The 19,155-nt window shown below is 48.7% G+C and overlaps 1 protein-coding gene across 3 annotated transcripts in view; it reads right to left on the bottom strand.

The window, feature by feature from the left end:
- The window catches only part of Osbpl10 (oxysterol binding protein like 10), a 260,513-nt gene that overhangs the window by 27,138 nt on the left and 214,220 nt on the right, over positions 1-19,155 (bottom strand). The window lies entirely within an intron of this gene.

Raw genomic sequence — 19,155 nt, 5'->3', positions numbered from 1 at the left:
CACACAGGCTAAACACGTCACAGCTCAGTCTGGGAAGCCTTGGTGCTAGACCAACCTCAGCCCTGTGCTGCCTGAGCTACCTTGAAATCAAACTCAGGTTGTTTCTACCTTCCAGTAGCCAGAGGTCTTCTGGAAGATCCTACCAGTCAACGGTATTAGCACTCAACAGTATTAACATTATTCAGAAGAGTATTAGTGCAAACACAGAAGAGAACGCTGTGTCTCTAGCTCCCCCTGCATCAGCTCCACATTGCAGGCCCCTGGGTGGGATTGGAAGCTACTCAATACACTCAGAGTGATGGGCAGGATGTTGGAAGGGCCCAGGATGGACTTATCCCAGGCCAGAACTCCAGGTGGGAGGAGATCAAGGGGAGCACGGTGGTGCTCACACTCCTCCTCACATTGGCACAGAGGCTTAGCAAACCTTACCCTAACTTCAAACAAGGACCCACCACTATTTGCTGTCTCTTGAAGCTTCCGAGAACTCCATCTTTAATAAGAACAGCAGCAACAGGAGTCGTCATAGTAGTAAACAGAATGACTGGCAAACAGATTGAGCCACCAAAGAGCACATAACAAAAGAAGTCAGAAGGACGTGGCAGCCCTCACCTATAATCCCAATTCTTGGGAGGCTGGGGCAGGAGGATTGCTATGAGTTTTAAACCAGCCTGAGCTAGAAAGTGAGACTGCTTCCTCCTCCCTTCCCTTCCACCTACCTATACCTGGTCTCATTAATGTTGATAGTGACTGTTTTAGAGGGCATGTTGGTCCCACCCACACTAGAACTCAGTCCCCCCATGTGGGTCAATGTTTGGGGTAGATGGGAACCAATGAGCTGGTTAAGCGGTGATGGGAACGCCATCTGTCTGTGTCCACAAAGCACTTGCTGTTCCCAGGCACCACTGAGACTGGAGGCTTTGAAAATCCAGGCTGTGTGCGGAGATCAAAGGCTCAAGTCCTTCGTCCTGCAGGGCAAGGCATTGCTCATTCTGCTTTCAACATGGACTTCAAAAATACTACTACTATTCATAACTAAGCTGAGGTTGTGGCGGCTTAATTAACGGAGGGCTTACCTAACAAGCACATAGCCCTGGGTTTGACCCCAAGCACCATGAGACGGGTGTGGTGGCACGTGCCTGTAAGGCCGACACTTGGGAGGTAGAAGCAAGAGACCAGAAGAGCAAAGTTACCCTCAGCTACAGAGCAATCCTGAGGCCAGCCTAGGCTACAGGAGACATTGTTTTAAGGAGAAGCAAAATCAAAGACACGGGCAGCTGTCACTTGATCTAAGTACACGTCTTCACAGCCAGGTAGAGCGGCTCATCACACCCTGCCATCCCTCTGTGGTAACACCTGCTCTTCTCCTGGTGTCCTGTGGGCTTACACCTTCAATCTTCTCCCATAAAGCGATAGCAATGAACTCCAGGTGTTAGAAGGGGCACAGCAGGGTTTCCCCATCTTGGTGAAAACAGAAGTCCGAGATGGACTGGTGACACCCAGCCAATGAGCATGGCACGACCCAAGATGACCTTCCCCCAGAGGCCCTTGCAGAGGAGCCAAGCCACAAGAATATATACCAGCTAGACAATGAAATGGAATTAAAGCACGTTTTAAAGAGAAGTGGGCTTTGGAAAAAAATTTTTAAAAAATTATAACTCAATAGTTCTTCTCCCAGACAAGCACACTGGGGCCCATGGTGCTACAGATATCACCATGACTGGAGGGGAAAGATGGGTGAAGATCTGGTAGATGACAGGGGCAATTTAGGGTTTGGGGACATTCCCTGATGGTCTATCAGTTCCTACAGCAAGACTTCTTGGCCTGGGGGACTGGGGAGGTAGCTCAGTTGGCAAAATACTCGCCTACTACATACAAAGCCCCGAGTTTGACCCTCAGCAATGAGCATGGTGGTACCTGGTGGCAATCCCAGAACTCCAGAGGTGGAGGCTCAACCATAAGTTCAAGGTCATCCTCAGCCTGGAATCTAGGAGACCCTATTCAAAAGGGGTAGGGATGCTGGAGAGAGAGCTCGAAGGCAAAGCAAGTATAACCTTCATACACCAATGAGCCAGCTCTGAGAAGAGCAGAGAGAACAGATCGCTAAGACTTGCTGGCCAGTCTAGCCAAGAGATAGGCGCTTCAGATTCAGGGAGAGACCCCAGAGTCAAAGGAAAACTAAGGTGGAGAGTGACAGAGGAGGACCCTTGATGCCTTTCTCTGGCCTCTGTGGATACCCACACACATGTATGTATACCATGCAGCACATACACACACACACACACACACACACACACACACACACACACAGTCCTTGGCTTGGGACCTATAAACAGCCTTCTAGAATATCCACTACTATACTTGGTATTTTAAGCAAAACATGTATCTGAACGGGAACTGGGGAGATGGCTCAGTCAACAAAGTGCTTTCTGTGCAAGTACGAGGGTCTCAGTTGGATTCCCGGCACCCATGTAAAAAGCCAGGCATGGTCTCCCACACTTGTGACCCCAGGGCTAGGAAGATGGAGACAAGAAGCTCCCTGGGTGTGCTGCCTGACAGCCTTGCCTAGTTAATGAACTTCGGGCCAATAAAAGAGCCTGTCTCAAAACGCAAGAGCAACAAGGTTTCCAAGAAATGGCACCTGAAGTTATTATCCTCAGGCTTCCACATACATCCACATATGTGAACACACATGCACATATGTGTACTTCCATATACCCATACAACCATGCATGCATGCACGCAAGCACATGTTCACGCTCACTCACTCACGCAGGTGCGCGCACGGGGATTGAACCCCAGTTCTCTGCAAAAGCAACAAATACTGTTTAACCACTGAGCCGGCTCCCCTGCAGGGGAGTTTTTAACTGAGATACAATGCACATAGGCAAAAATTCTGGTATTTATTATTCTGTGTGCAGACCCCATGTGAGTGGGACCTCTGGTTTTGCCAGGAGCCAGTATGTCCTGCTCCATCCCACATTCACTGTGGTGGTGTCTTAAGCCAGCTGCTCTATACACAGTCACCTGTCTGTGCAAATACACACACACACACACACACACACACACACACACACACACCTGTGCCTGAGCAGTTTTTCTGAAGTAAGACCCCCACATACTTCCTGAACTTTTATAGAATCTATGCCTTTTGGCTAACCTCAGTCTCCAAAGGATCAACGGGGACCCTGATAAGAGATGGGCTCCTACCTGGGGATGGACCAAGCAAAGGCAGCTGAACCATCTGTGGATGCAACTGCCCACTACTTCCCCTCCAGGAGAGAGAAGTGGACCTATGAGAGGACCCCATCAGCAGCCAAAGCTGGAAGACACCCGTGGCTTGTCAACGAGCTCCACCACAGCTCACCAGAAACCCGTCTTCATCTCTGACGTCTAACAAGCCTCCATTCTTCAACAACAAGAGAACTTCAAACAAGGGATCCTTGTGTGTATGTGACTCTGTCTTAGGCAATACGGAGATGTAATTTAACGACAGTTTGGGAGTGGTTTGAGGAGGAGTTTCCTAGAGGTCCCTTCCTTGGATGATGCTTGCTTAGCAACCTTGCCTTCTCCCATAACACACCTGGCCCCCAGTGATAGGGTCTGTGCCAGGAATTTGAATAGACTCCGTTTCCTCTATGCCTGCCCAGTAGCTTGCTACCTTAGCTCCAGGGATCCAATGAGGCATTGTGGTTGGGAAGTACCTGGTCCGGCACCCAGCTTTTAAGGCTGCCGACTGAGAGGTCACCTTAGCATGCCAATGCCGTTTATCAGCCGGGGTTGGCCTCAGACTTCCTCTGTAGCTGAGTGTGGCCTCTGACCCTTCCATCCCCACCTCCTGAGTGCGGGATCACAGGTGTCTGCTACTACACCTGATTCACGTTTTTCTCTGTTTTGAGAACATGTTGTTATTGTTGACCGCATTTACAGAATCCATCGAATCAAGGACTTGATATGCTCATAACCCATTATTTCCTATTCACACACTGTATTTAGCTACCACACCATTGCATAACCTCCAGGGTACCCTCGCAAAAGCAATATCTCCCATCCCAAGAACTCCCTCACATAGCCAAAAGTCACAAAAACTGGTGCAGTGGCATGGAAAGAGAAGCCACCCCATGTCTATACCAGTCACATCCCTTCTTGCCAGTCATATAAGATCAGGCCACAGCCCAGCAACCATCACCGGGCTCCCTCCTCCTTCATTCCTCAACAGATCACTTCAATCCCATGAAGAGCAGATGCAAGCATTCATTATGCTCAGAAAAGCTGTCTCCCCAGAGGACATGAGGTCACAAAGGTTTGTCATGTGAAAGCAAAAAAAAAATAAATAAATTATATATATATATAGTCGCTTCTGGTGACCTACTGTCCACTCCACGCTTAGCACAGGTGGGCACCGTCTTCTGGAAGCGCCTCTTTGACACTTGAGTCTAGTTCGACATAAGTAGGCCATGATTTTTAGGCAGAAGGACTTTCTGTGCAGTGGAAGGGTGCCCGCTCTGGGCAGGAGCATGTCATTGGCAGATGTGCCCGCCTCCTCAGTTGAGTCTTGCCCAGCTGTGGCTCCTCTGCCCTGATGCAGGGCAACAGCTGGAGGCTCCTGCACATGTACAGTTCTCCGCGGAGTCTCTTCCAGAGTCAGATGATCCACTTGCCTCAGCCGGCACTGCCGTAGGTAGGGGCTCTTATTCTGCCATGTGGAGGTAGGTTCAAGGGCGATGTTCCAGTGATGGGGACCCAGATGGAGAAGCTGGGCTCTGGTGCCAGATGGGTGCAAGGACAACGTGTCACACAGCAGGCTGGTCCCCAAGGCCATCCTGGAGGTGCTGACTTTGGCTGCCGCTGACGTCACAATCGCGCTGCTCCCTTGCAGGGGCTGAGCTGGCTTCCTTGGGCTTAACCACACATACACACACATTTACCACACTTGGCTCGCATAGACTGGAAGGAGAGGTGCTCTTCCCAAGCAAAGGGGCCGACCTGCAGAAAGGTTAATTTTCAATAAAACACGCCCTGGAAGGCGGGAAGACGGCACTCCTGGGGAGGGGGGTGGGGCTGGGGGCTGGGGGCCACTTGGCTTCAGTCAGCACAACCATGGACAATTATACCCAGAGAATTCGGCTGTCACTTTAAAAGCATGGGGCGGGGAGATTAGTAAGAACCAGAAGCATTCTTTATCTCATTTCGTGGCTTCTGGGAAACTAGAGTCCAGTAATTTTTACGTAAGAGGGGGAACAGAAAAGAATCAAGAAAGAATGAGGAAAACCAAAGGAAGCAAAGAGCACAGCGATACCAGGAGAAGGGGAGGCCAGCGACCCAGAACACCAGAAAGAATGCAGCTAGCATGCAGGGGGAGGGGCTGCAAGGCAAACAGGATGAGACTTTAGCATTGGTACCCCCAGGAAAGGAGGACCGTGAGGGTCCCCCCGGGATGGGAGGGCTTGAGCAGCAAGGGCTGTACAGGGCTTCCTTCCCAACACTCCTCCTTCCCGAGCAGAGCCAGCACGGGACTGGGACTGTGCCTTTTAACCTAGTCACCTTTCACATGGCATTTTATTTAAGAGTAAAGTGTGCGTGTGCGTGTGCGCGCGTGCGTGCGTGTATGTGTGTGTGTGTGTGTGTGAGCTCCTGCACACATACACTCATACTGCAGATTGAACATACAGCCTTGTGCATTCTGGGCAAGCAATTTGCCACCAAACTAATTGCCATTTTAACTTATTTTGAGGTTGGAAATGTGTCTTGGTGGAAGGATGAATTCAGAAGGCCCTGAATTCAAACACACACACACACACACATACACCCCTCAGGGGTGCCAAAGGAAAATGTTCACTTAGCATAGTATACCTCCCCCACCTTAGTTTCCCACCCAAATTTCCTGTTGCCAGACTGACCATGGTACAGAAAAGGCTCCCCTAGCCTCAGCTCCCCATTGGTACATCCAAACAATTGAGGATGAAGTACTAAGGGGCAGAATTATACAGAAATATTGTCAGTGGTCCCTAGAAGTACACTATAACTGCTATTAGAGGGATGCTAACACTCTATTAGGTACCAAAAGTAATTCTGCCAAGGCTGGAAAGATGGCTCGGTGTTTAAGAGCCCAGCTGCTCTTCCAGAGGACCCAGGTTCAATTCCCAGCACCCACATAGTGACTCTCAACCATCGTTAACTACAGTGCCATGGGATCCAGCACCCTCTTTTGGGCTTCATTTTGCTATACAGACATACACAGGCGGGACACCCATACACATAAAAACAAACGTAAACCAGTTACAAAACAAAACTTGCAAGTAACCCTGCAGAAGAATGTAAATATGAAGAAGTGTGGCACTTAGATGCCAAGATGAGGAAATTTTATGTAGGATACTAACCCACCCACAGATTCTGGGGTCTGTGGGGTTCCAGATCCATCCCCAGGGATCCTGAGAAAACCACATTCATTTGTCATGTGCTTTATAGACTCTCAGTGTCTAGTGTAGTAGAAATCAGCAATTAAAATTACATTAAATAAAGGCTGGGGGCGTTGTTTAAGAGGAGAGCATTCGCTGAGCACTTGCTAGGCCTTGGATTCCACCCCTAGTACCTCAAACTAAAGAGAATTTGGGCCTGCAGAGATGGCTCAGTCAGTAAAGTGCTTGCCACACAAGCATGAAGATCAGAGTTCGGATCCCTAGAACCCATGATCAAGCTGGGTATGGCAGTGTGTCCGTAACCCCCGCTCTGGGCAAGTGGGAGATAGGTGGGGCCTGGGGGCTTGCTGGCCAGCCAGTCTACCTAAAACAGCGGGTTCCAGGCTCAGTGAGCCCCCTAGAATAATAATAGAGGAAGATATCCAACATCAGTGCTGGCCTGTACCCACACACATGCACACACATATGTGTACCTGCACACACATATGCAACATGCACCCACAAACATTCAGTCATACATAAATGCATGCCCACACAGCACACCCACCAATAACCCCCCACATGTGCACCCATACGTAATCGAGCATGTATGCATACGTGCCCACACAACACACACACACACACACACACACACACACTTCAAGTAAGCAAAGGCCAGCAGGATGCATCACCTGGTAAGCCGCCTCTTGCTAAGCCTGACCACCTGAATTTAACAGAGAGTCCACGTGCTGGAAGGAAGAAGCCGCCTTCCAGTGTCCCCTGACCTCCACTCATGTGCATGGCAGATGTCCTGCTCTCTCACACACAAGATAAGTAAAATGCAATAAAAATATTCTTAAAAATAACTTCAGTTCCACAGTGGCTTAAGGCCTTGGGTGGTCAGTGGCTCTCTTTAGAACTCCTTAGACCAGTGGTTCTCAACCTTCCTAATGCTGTGGCTCTTTAATACAGTTCCTCATGTTGTGGTGACCCCAACCATAAAATAATAATAATAATAATAATAATAATAATAATAATGATGATGATGATGATGATGATGTTGATTATTATTATTATTATGTTTTTCGAGACAGGGTTTCTCTGTGTATCCCTGGCTGTTCTGGAACTCACTCTGTAGACCAGGCTGGCCTCGAACTCAGAAATCCACCTGCCTCTGCCTCCCAAGTCCTGGGATTAAAGGTGTGTGCCACCACTGCCCAGCTCATAATTATTTTCATTTCTACTTCATAACTGTAACTTTGCTACTGTTATGAATCATGATGTGAATATCTGTGGTTTTGGATAGTCTTGGTAACCCCTGTAAGAGAGTCGTTCAACCCCGAAAGGGGTCGTGACCCCACAGGTTGAGAGTCATTGCTGTAGAAGAATACATCTCTACATGCTGGCAAGTTGGCTGACAGAGTTCTAAAGTCTCCCCAATTCACTTCTACTCCGTCCACCATTAGTTCTCTGCAGGATCAGCACTCATATCATGATGCAACAAGTGAGCCCCACAGCTGAGTGTTCGGGGAGGGGCAGCCCAGGCTGCTGACACCCCCAGCTCAATGGTCTTGGGTCTTAATTTCCTGGCCACATGGAGTTTATAGGGAGTAGATGGCTGCAAAATTTGAATTCCAAACACAAAAGGCGATTTCACAAATGCCCCACCTGAGAAACAGGCTGGCATGAAATAGTTGAGGAAAGGAGAACCAAGCTAAAGGGGCAAGCACCGAAGAGTTCCCCCAGGAACTCTACCACTTAGGATTGGCTCTGTCCTATGTAACCCAGGTGTATGGAACATGGCTTTCTTCAGCCACAGGCAAAATGAGCACAGACCTCTGCCTTGTGTTGGGCGATCCCTTCCCATCCTGCTTTCTTCAGGAAGTAAGCATGAGAGATGGGTTAAAGGCTAGGTGTGTGATTCTTTCAGAATGCACTCTTGCTAAATCACCTGTCTTCACCCACAAATCATGCAGCTATATACCTGACCAGTAAAGTGGGCAGGGCCAGGAGTGGGCAGGGCCAGAGACGGGCATCATGCAAAGCGGAGGACTGGAGTAACAGCAGAAGCTGTACGTGGTGGGGAGGAACAATTAGTGTGTGATACCCTCAGCCCCAGCCCAGGTCTCCTGCGTCAGAGTGACAGTCATGCTGGGTGTGATGGCTTCTGGAGTCTCAGCACTCAGAAAGCAGAGGCAGAATATTCAAGTTCATCTTTAGCTATACCCTGGGCTATATGGACTAAGGCGGGACCCACGCTCTTCTGCAAACACAGACGTGCGGCTGGAGTACAGACGTCCAGTGATTGTCTGTGCCCGGCTCAGTTTTTATTCTTCTAAGTGCAATTATCCATTCTGTGCCTGGTACTCCAGACAGATCTCAGCACACAATTCTGCAGGTTCTGACAAATGTTATCACTTTATATGTAAATTCGTATCTGATACAAGAGCCATACTGACTTCACTGTGGAGCCTCGAACTTTTCACCTTGCAAAACCACCTCCAGATCCAGTGCACAGCAGCCCCGCCCTGCCCCGCCCTGCCCCGCCCTGCCCTGCCCCCAGCCTTGAAGATCCTGTGTTAGGAAGAGAAGGGGATTCTCACCCCATGCAACGGAATTGGAAGACTGCAGACAAAGGCATCAGACACCCTCTCCTGGTTCTGAGTAAGAGTGTGACTGAGGTGACAGTCCAAGCTGGGTCCCTAGTAATCCTCAAGGACCTGGCTCTGTGCCCCACCCTAAGGCGAGCCAGAAAGACATGTTTCCCGCAGGCACACAAGTCAGTAAATTGTTTCTTCGACATTAGGCCAGGTTCTAGAAATTTCACTTGACCCCATAGCACATGCAGAGAGCAATCTTATTGGACAGGGAGCCTGAGTTGTTCTAGTCAAGCTAGTCCAGGGAGCCACTCTGCTCTGACCTTCTATCCAGGCACGGCAGGCCTCTTTACCTCCCCACTGGGAATTCCCACCAGACCTTCCCAGTGCAAAGTGGGGATTTGCAAGTCATTAAAGCAGAAGGCATTTACTATTCTTCAGGTCCACAGGGACACAGTCCTGAACAGTGAAGCTAGAAAGGCTCATTAGGAACCAACCCTTCACTGAGAACATTCTCCCAGGCCACTGTCACCACCAGGAGGGCTACACAATGCACACTCAGGGGCAGCCTGGCCTCAGAGGAGCAGAATCAAGTAAATGTGAATCCTGCTACAAAAGGTCTGTCCCCTGCTTCCTGCAGTTGAGGACTGACTGTGTGCTCCAGGCAGAGGGAGACTAAATGCAGGTGACTGTCCATTTCTTAGAGACGGCCCTGCTGTAACCTGACCTGTTTAACGTGTCTTTCCTTTCTCTCCTTTCCTTTCTCTTCCTCCCTCTCTATTTTCCAGCTTCTCTCCTTTGCTCCCTTTGTTCTTGAGAAAGGGGTCTTACTATGTAACCCAGGCTGGTCCAGAACTTACTGTGTAGTGCAGGCTGGCCTTGAAGACTTCTGGCAAGCCTCCTGCCCTAGAGGCAGAGTTCCAGAAACATTGACAAACCAAAAGACACTGGAGGGAAAGTAAACTCCAGTGGTGTGTGTGTGTGTGTGTGTGTGTGTGTGTGTGTATATGTGTGTGCATGCGCATGTGTGTGTGCGTGTGTGTATGTGTGTGTGTGTGTGTGGTATGTGTATATGTCTGTATGTGTTTGTGTGTGATATGTATGTTTGTATGTGTGTCTGTGCGTATGTGTCTCTGTGTGTGTTTGTGTGTATATCTGTGTGTGGTGTGTGACATTTGTGTGGTGTGTCTGTGTGTCTGTATGTGGTATGTGTGTGTATGGTATGTGTGTAGTGTGTGTGGTATGTGTGTGGTGGTGTATCTGTGGTATGTATGTGTATGCCTGTATGTGTGTGTGTTTGTACCAATATGTCCACACATGTATGTGTTCACCAGTGCACACATGGAGGCTTGAAGCACTGACAGGTACCTCACTCTCTCACTCTTCATCTTAATGAGGTAAGCTCTCTCACCCAAAGCTCATTTTATACAGACCAGATACCCCCACCCCCACCCCACCCCAAGGACCCGCCTGTCTCTGACCTCTCAGGACTAGGTCACAGGCACACGCTGCCACACTCAGCTCTGTGCAAGGATGCTGGAACTCTGAACTCAGGTTCTCAGGCTTACACAACAAGCACTTTGCCCGCTGAGCCAGCTCCAGTGTTAGGCAGGAAGGAAAAAAAAAGGAAAGGAAAAAAAAGCAACCTTAAAACAAAACAACCCCAGCAATGGCCATTATAACTCTAAATTCTAACTCCCATTCAGCACTGTTGTCTTGAATGGCAGGCATTTTCTCTGCTTTTTAATTTGCATCATATGTGTCTATTTTTCTAGATCCCAGTGATGAGGATATTCAGAAGGTTTCTCTGCCATTTTATTCAAATGTGAGCTGAGCAAACAATGTAAGAGAGTAATTACAGTGATTCATATTTTTTCATGTTACCTCACTGACATAAAATCATAAAATCCAAGCAAGGCCTGCTAGGTTCTCTGCTTTAAGAACTGGCTCGGGCCTGTTCTCTGCCACTTTGCCCTGCTCTCAAACACTTCACTCAGTGAAAATTTCACGGGGGAATCTGTGAGGCAGCTCTAATTATCCTCAATAATCCACTAAAGTGCTGCGGCAGTATCAACAATCAAAAAGATTGGGATTATTGCCCTCCGCTGAGAGGGAAGGCAAAGGATTTTTAAGTCTAAGTGTAATCCAGGGGCTGGAAGATGGCTCAGTGGTTAAGAGCACATTTTGCTCTGGCAGAGGACCCAAGTTCGGTTCCAAGAACCCATGGCCCCTGAGCTCCAAACCACCTGTAACTCTGACTCCAGAGAATCAATCAGTCTGTCTGTCTGTCTGTCTCTCTCTCTCTTTCTCTCTGATGTCTGTGTGTCTCTTTCTCGATCTCTATCTCTCTCAATCTCTGATGTCTGTTTGTCTTTCTCACACACACACACACACACACAGAGTATACAATACTTCACTTGAAACTGACAGTTAATTGATATTTTTATTTTATCATCCATAGCTCAATGCCTTTTTTAAAAAAGTGAAACTTCTTTCATCGAGGGTCACTTTTTAGAAATGACTATTTTTTTCTAGGGGCTGGGGAGCTAGCTCAGTGGGTAAAATGTTTACTCCACATCCAGGAGGGCCTGAATTCAAACCCCTGACCCATATAAAAAGCCAGATGTGGTGGCATCCACTTGCAATTCCAGGAGGATCCCTGGGACTAGGTAAGTTTCAAGCTGGGGAGAAACCCTGCCTCAAAAAAACAAAAACCTAAGGTACACAGAGGTAGATAAAGGAAGGACGCTCAAATTTGATATTTCTCTCCTGACACACACACACACACACACACACACACACACACACACACACGAGACTATTTTTATCTAACTTGACAAACTGGATGAAAACTAACAGCATCAGACCCTGGATGAAGCTGTAGGGTCCATATGGAACCTTGTAAATGCTGTCTCTACACTCACTACCTGCTTCTGAGCAAGGCCTGGAGCCACTGAGCAGTGTGGCGGGCAGAGAGCAAGGTCCTCTCAGGAGTGGACAGGGCGACTCTAGCCAGAGGGTCGCAGTGGTACAGTTGCATGGCTGCCATACAGAACATCCACCATGTCCACCTGCCCAGTCCACTCATCTTCGTTTCCTGTCCCTAGACAGACAAGGAAAACTCTGGAGCTTGAAGTTAAGTCAAGTCACACAAGGCTGCAAGGAGACCTGGCTTTGAAAGCCACCCATTCTCGGGACTGTCACACAAAACCCCCTCAGAGGTGACTTTGATCCACCCACTCTCGGGACTGTCACACAGATCCCCTCAGAGGTGACTTTGACCCTTGTGGTCATTGTTTCTTACCTTTATGAACCAGCAGACCCTAAATACAGAGGACACACTGGTCTGTCTTAACACAGACTTCCAGGCTCAGTGTAGAAAAACGTGACCAGGAGCAAGGAGATGCCAGCTGGTAAAGACACTTCACCATGTGAGCCTGGCCAGCTGAGTTCAGTTCCTAAAATCCACACAGTAGAGGGAACAGACTCCCAAAAGTCGTCCTGTGACCTCCTGATGTGTGCCACACACACACAGTAATAATAAGTTGGATTTTAAAACATTGAAAAAGTAAAAGAGGGCTGGAGAGATGGTTCAGTGGTTAAGAGCACTTGCAGCTCTTCCAGGGGACCTGGGTTCAATTCCCAGCTCAACACAGCAGCTCAAAATGGTCTGGAACTCTGGGTCTAGGGCATCTGGTGCCCCCTTCTGGCCTCCCTAGCACCAGGCACACACACAGTACACAGTCATACAGGCAAGCAGAACACAAATACACATAATAAAATAAAATACTTTTTCAGTTAAAGGAATTCTTAGAAAACATCAACCAGAATGTAGCAGACAGCCCAACGGGAAAGAATACAAAGGAGTTCAAGGCCAAGGCCAAGGCTGCAGCTCTGTGAGACTTAGAGTTCAAGCCCCAGCATTGCCAAATAATAGACGTTAAGAAGCTAGGCAGTGAACAAAGTCAAACAGTTAATATGTGAAAGAAGGCCTAAAACCTTATTCATAATTATAAAAATATAAATTAAAAACAAGATACTGTTCCTCCCCTAAAAAGACAGTAATGGTTAACCCCTGTGCGTCGGTTTCTGGAGGGCTAACTTGGAGGGCTAACTAACTAACATTCTTGTTAGCTGTTGGCCTGATGCTCTGTTTTGAATGAGGGTCCAGGCTGGTCTCAAACTCCCAGCCATCCTCCTGCCTAAGCCTGTCAGAGGCTTTGGTCTGGCTTTGCTCCGTGTTCTCTGCTGGCAAAGGGAGACGGCCACTGCAGCCTGGCACAATCTGCTAGTCATCAAACTGTTGTGTGTGTTACTTAGAGTTTCCCTTTGGTTGGTTGCTGGAAAGTTTTTCTGTGGAAGAAAGGTTCGCATGACAATGACTTAGGGAAAATAGGACACCTCACGTCTCCTCCTGGGGCCTGATTAAATCACTCGGGTTTAGTAAAGTGGGAGCCATTTTCACGAATCAGGATGCTATGGGCTGATAAAAGCTTTGTGGACATGGGAAGAGAGCTGGCATTGAAGGGTGGGAGGGCCGGAGATGGTGACCCATGCCTTTAAGGCACTTGGAAGGTAGAGGCACTCGGAAAACTCTGTGAGTTTTTCGGTCGGCCAGCCTGGTCTACATGGGGAGTTCCAGGCCAGTCAGGGTGACACTTTTTGACCTTGTCAAAAAGTTTATTAAAAATGAAGAAGCCATAGGACATTATCTATAGGGTGAAAAGGCTTTGCTTTTTAAGATTTATTTTATATATATGAATACACTGTAGATATTTATAGGCACACCAGAAGAGGACATCAGATCCCATTACAGATGGTTACAAGCCACCATGTGGTTGCTGGGAATTGAACTCAGGACCTCGGGAAGAGCAGTCAGTGCTCTTAACCGCTGAGCCATCTCTCCAGCCCTATGAAAAGGTTTTTTAAAGGAACAAATGTTAGTGAGTTGGGTTTCCTGTTTAATCTCCCAGGAGAGTCACACAGTAGCCCCTTCTAGAGGTAAGGTTCAAAACGGGCTAGAGCTGACTAATGTGGTTAATAGCCTAGGCTAGCCTCTACCTCCTTATGTAGTTGTGGATGGCGTTGAACTTCTGATCTTCCAGTCTCCACCTCCGCTGTGCTAGGATAATAGGCATATGCCAGCACGCCCAGTGTAGACTGCTGGGATAGGCATATGCCTGCACGCCCAGTGTAGACAGTGCTGGGATAGGCATATGCCTGCACGCCCAGTGTAGACAGTGCTGGGATAGGCATATGCCTGCACGCCCAGTGTAGACAGTGCTGGGATAGGCATATGCCTGCACGCCCAGTGTAGACAGTGCTGGGATAGGCATATGCCTGCATGCCCAGTGTAGACAGTGCTGGGATAGGCATATGCCTGCACGCCCAGTGTAGACAGTGCTGGGATAGGCATATGCCAGCATGCCCAGTGTAGACAGTGCTGGGGTTCAATCCAGGGCTTCAATCCTGGATGTTAGGCAAGCCCCAGATTAGCTGAGCTCAAGGCCTTGCAAGACTTTTAAAAATCCTCCCTCCCCTGCCAACTGCCAAGAGGCAGTAGGCCTGTGGAAGACAGATTTGTCTCTAGATGAACCCTGAGGCTATTGGAGGGAGTGGCAAGCAGTGCAGACTGAGGAACAACTTAAAAAAGAACTTGAGTGTAAGAAGAAAAGCAATCCAAGCCAAGCTTTTCTTTCTTCTTTTTTTCTTTCTTCTTTTTTTCTTTCTTCTTTTTTTTTCTTTCTTCTAGTAACAAGCCCAGCTGAGCTGAGCTGACTGCCTTCCTCAAGGGGAACAATTTATTGACAGACTCCTTTCTGAGCCGGGTCGATCCTGGCTTTGCAGGCACAGTACATTAATGTACTGGCGAACAGGAGCAACCTTGCACGCTGTTACAGGCTCTGGGTATCCATGTGCACCCCCAAGCCAGACTGTGGATTTGGGGTTACAAGGCATTGGAGAATCAGAGTTGCAGATGAAAGAGGGGGAACTGTGGGGGTAGCTTAGTGGTAGAGCGTCAGCCTCGCATGCAAGAAGTCCCGGGTTCAGTCCCCAGCACTGAGTAAGCCAGGCCTGGTACTGCACAATTGTCAGGGACATGAGAAATTCAAGGTCCACTTGGTCAGCAGAGGCTATTCATATCAAAAGAGTGGGAGGAGAGAGGCAGGCTTGCTGAGGCAAGAAATTCTGGCTCTCAAGACCCATGAAAGGGCCACAAGCCAAGGAGACAGTGTCCACACAAGTCACTAAAAAGTTCATTTCTCTACGCTCTCGCTTCTTCAGCTGCACCCACCTAAGACACACGGGAAATCAGCTAGGGCTGTACACCTGTGTGTGTGTGACGGGGTGGATCTGCACTGCTCGGTGGCCTGGCAGAGGGGCAGGCAGATCTGCACTGTTCAGTGGCCTGGCAGAGGAGTAGGGGAAAACCAAACATGATTTATGACAAATGAACAGGCTATGCTGGAGGAACCACGTTGGCCTATGTTAGTAAATATAGCTATGTCAGCATTAACTGTCGACAGCCTGGGATCTCCTGAGAGTCTCAGCTGAACAGCAGCCTTTATCAGGTTGGCCTGTGAACCTGTCTGTGAGGAAGTCTTAACTGATGTAGGAGAGCCCCGGTCCAGCAAGGGCAAGCCAGCAAGCGGCACTCCTTCACGGTTTCTGCGTCGGCCTGCTGCCTTGAGTTCCCGCCCTGACTTCCTTAGATGGTGAACTGCAGATATAAGACAAATAAACCCTTTCTTCCCCATGTTGCTTTTGGTCCGAGGGCTTTATCCAAGTAACAGAAAGAAGTTAGGACAGAAGCCCTTTGATGACATGCACGCTACGAAACCGGTGGGAGGTGTTTACGCCTGTCAGACCACTGAGCCCCAGGAACCCTAGAATATCCAGATCACTTAATATCCACAAACAGGGTTAAGGCGGGGAGGCCAGACAGCTGTTCTAACAAGGTTGGGTTCCTGCTGAGTGGAAATGTGGGGCCTCTTGATGGAGAACTGGTCCGTTACCTCTTATCAAGTGCACGCTCACATTCCTAGGCAGGCATCAATGCGATTGGCCTCAGAGTGCCCTGCCAATCTCTGTACACGGGAGAGGAGAAAGACACACCATGCTAATCCCTCACCTAGAAACAACTTAAAGAGACACTTCTATACCCAAATGCCCGTCAGAAGAGAGAGGTAGTAGATGCTTCATTCCTACATTTTCAGACATGCACTTATTTTGCTGACCACCCCATATGTCTTCTAAAGATAGCAAGAGACTTTGTAACATCTCAAAGGGTCCAAATTATATCAAACAGGCTCTGTCCTTTCTACTGTTACCATGTAGCCTTAAACTTGATATGTACCCAAGGCTAGCCCCTAACTCCCGATCCTCCTGTCTCCACCTCCCAAAGCCAGGGATTACAGATATACGCCACCACTCCAGGCTGTCACGTGGTATCTTATGCCAAGGGTTGTTGACTGCTTCTTTAAGGAACTGTGCTCACAGAGATTGTGAAACAAGGGGTGTTGTGAAGGCTGGTGAGGGCTGGGGGATAGATAGCTCAGGGGATAAAGGGCTTGCAGGTGAAGACTGGAGTTTGAATCCCCAGCACCCACAGAAATGTTGGGCAGCTACTCAGCCACATGCAATTCTAGCCCTTGGGAGGTGGGAAGGGGGATCCGCAGAATAAGCTGACTGACTAGGTCCCGATCCGTGAGCTCTGGGTTCAACTGAGAGCCTGCCTCAATATATAAGGTAACGTATGACCAAGGAAGACCCCTGGTGCCAGTCTATGGCCCCGCATACACAGATGCCTGCACATACACATACATGCACCTACACACATGCAAACACACACTCGGCTCTTGTGAGGCAGTGCTTGAGTGTATAGAACCTCTGCCATGCTTGCTCAGAGCCCTTGAGAGCAGTTTCCCTTCCCTTCTGCAGGACACTAAGAGCCTCCATTCACTACGCTCACAGAGCAATGCCTACAGTGGTCAAGCATGTCCCCATAGTGATGGTTTCTGTAAGACACTCCATTCTGAGGAAAAGTTCAATGCTAAAAAAGACATCATCCTGGAATTCCAAGGACTCAGATAAACAATAGCTCCTTTACACACGGCAATACGGGAAACTGACCAACATGAGAAAGGTATTCATCCCCAAAAGGCCTCATTCTCTCTGAATTGCACGGTGTACTTCCTCTAACACCAAACGGCAAGCTGGCCTGGGTATTGGGATACACACCCCATTGGGAAGCAGATATCTAATTTAAAACACCCTTTCCAAAAAGAAGGTCATTCCTGTGTTTATCTATTTCCAGGGTAAAAAATATCTTTATGATGAGTTGAGATTTCATACCTTTGATGGAAGCTGGCTCCTTCCTTCCACCATGGGTGCTCCAGGGATCAAACTTAGGTTGTCAGGATTAGTGGCAAGTGCTCTTACTTGCTGGGCCATCTTCCTAGTCAAAATTGATATTACTCCTACTCCCACCCTGTGGGGTGTGTGTGTGTGTGTGTGTGTGTGTGTGTGTGTGTGAGAGAGAGAGAGAGAGAGAGAGAGAGAGAGAGAGAGAGAGAGAGAGAGGAAGAGAGAGAGAGAATGCATGTATATGTATGCAGAGGCCTGTCTCAGTTGTTGTTGCTTAAGAGCCAAAGGGGCTGGGGTGACCTACTAGTAAGGCCCAGTCATCCACTTTGTCTTCCCCTGTTCAGCTCTGGGGTGACCCCCACACCTTTCTCTGGGCTCTGGCGACAAAACTCAGATCTTCATGTTTGCATGATCAACAATTTACTGTCTGAATTGTCTCTTCAGCTGAGACTTAGTAATTTTAAAGCAATTACAGAAACCAAACATACACACCTTTCCCATTCTTTTGGGAGGAAAACCAGCTCTGCTGAGAGGGCGCAGGAAGGGATCTGGGGCGGCAGAATGAGGCCCTGTGTGGGCCCGCCTGACACAGCTGCTTTCCACCCGTGTTTAGGAATTCCTTTTACCTTGGGTAGCAGTCTTCTGCATCTTACCCTTATCAGTGATGAGGCTTTTAGTTAGGACTGTGAGTGCCAATAAAGAAGAAGGAATGCAGAAGTCAGGGTTGGGGAGGGATGGCTTAGTTGGTAAAGTGCTAATTCTTCAACCTGAGGACTGAGTTTAAGCCCCAGTACCCAAGTCAAAAAAAAAAAAAAAGAAAAAGAAAAAGAAAAAGAAAAAGAAAAAAAAGACAGGCATTGTGGTGTGGTCTTGTAATCTTAGAGCTGGGGAGGCAGAGACAGGTGGACCTCTGGGGCTCCCTGGCTGGCCAGCCTCGGCTACTAGGTGAAATTAAGACTAATAGAGATGCTGTCTCAAAAAGCAAGGTGAATAGCACCGGAAGAATGACTCCTGAGGATGTCTTCTGTTCTACACACACACCCACACAGATATACAAATACGTATGTGCACTCATGTGCAGACACACAGAAAGGTCGGTATGCAAACGGCACAGAAGCTCTACATGGTGAGAAACTGAGGAAGGGACCCAGGGGTGAGGGGCGGGAGTGAATGCACATCAGAGAAGGGAGGAGCCGGTGACCGAGCATCCCGTGACCCCTGAGTGAGCATCCTGTGACCCCTGAGCAAGCATCCCGTGACCCCTGAGCGAGCATCCTGTGATCCCTGAGCATCCTGTGACCCCTGAGCATCCCGTGACCCCTGAGCAAGCATCCCGTGACCCCTGAGTGAGCATCCTGTGACCCCTGAGCATCCTGTGACCCCTGAGCATCCTGTGACCCCTGAGCATCCTGTGACCGCTGATGACTCTCTCCTCACAGAGCCCAACCCCCAACTGGGCTCTAGCTATACTACTTGCAGAGCAAGATTTGGTTCTGAAGAGATGAGGACAGGATTGGCAGGTGGAGCAGGTGCATAGTCTACAGAAGAGGCCATGCTGGGATGGGCAAGATGGCACCCGGAAAAAGCCCTCACTGCCAAGTCTGACAACCTGAGCTCAACCCCAGAGATCCATGAAGTAGGAGGAGAGAGCCGAGATCTGCTCGAGATGCGCGCATTGTCCTCTGACCCCCATACATGAGCTGCGGCACACACCACTGACGCACACACAAAAATCATCAGATGGTATCAAAAGAAGTGGCTGTTCTCTTATTATTTCTATATGTTACAAGCAACAC

Source organism: Mastomys coucha, unplaced genomic scaffold, assembly GCF_008632895.1.
Source record: "Mastomys coucha isolate ucsf_1 unplaced genomic scaffold, UCSF_Mcou_1 pScaffold23, whole genome shotgun sequence".
In the NCBI taxonomy this organism is placed as follows: Eukaryota; Metazoa; Chordata; class Mammalia; order Rodentia; family Muridae; genus Mastomys; species Mastomys coucha.
The sequence above is the reverse complement of the archived record's forward strand: the minus strand, read 5'-3'. Positions and strand labels throughout refer to the sequence as shown.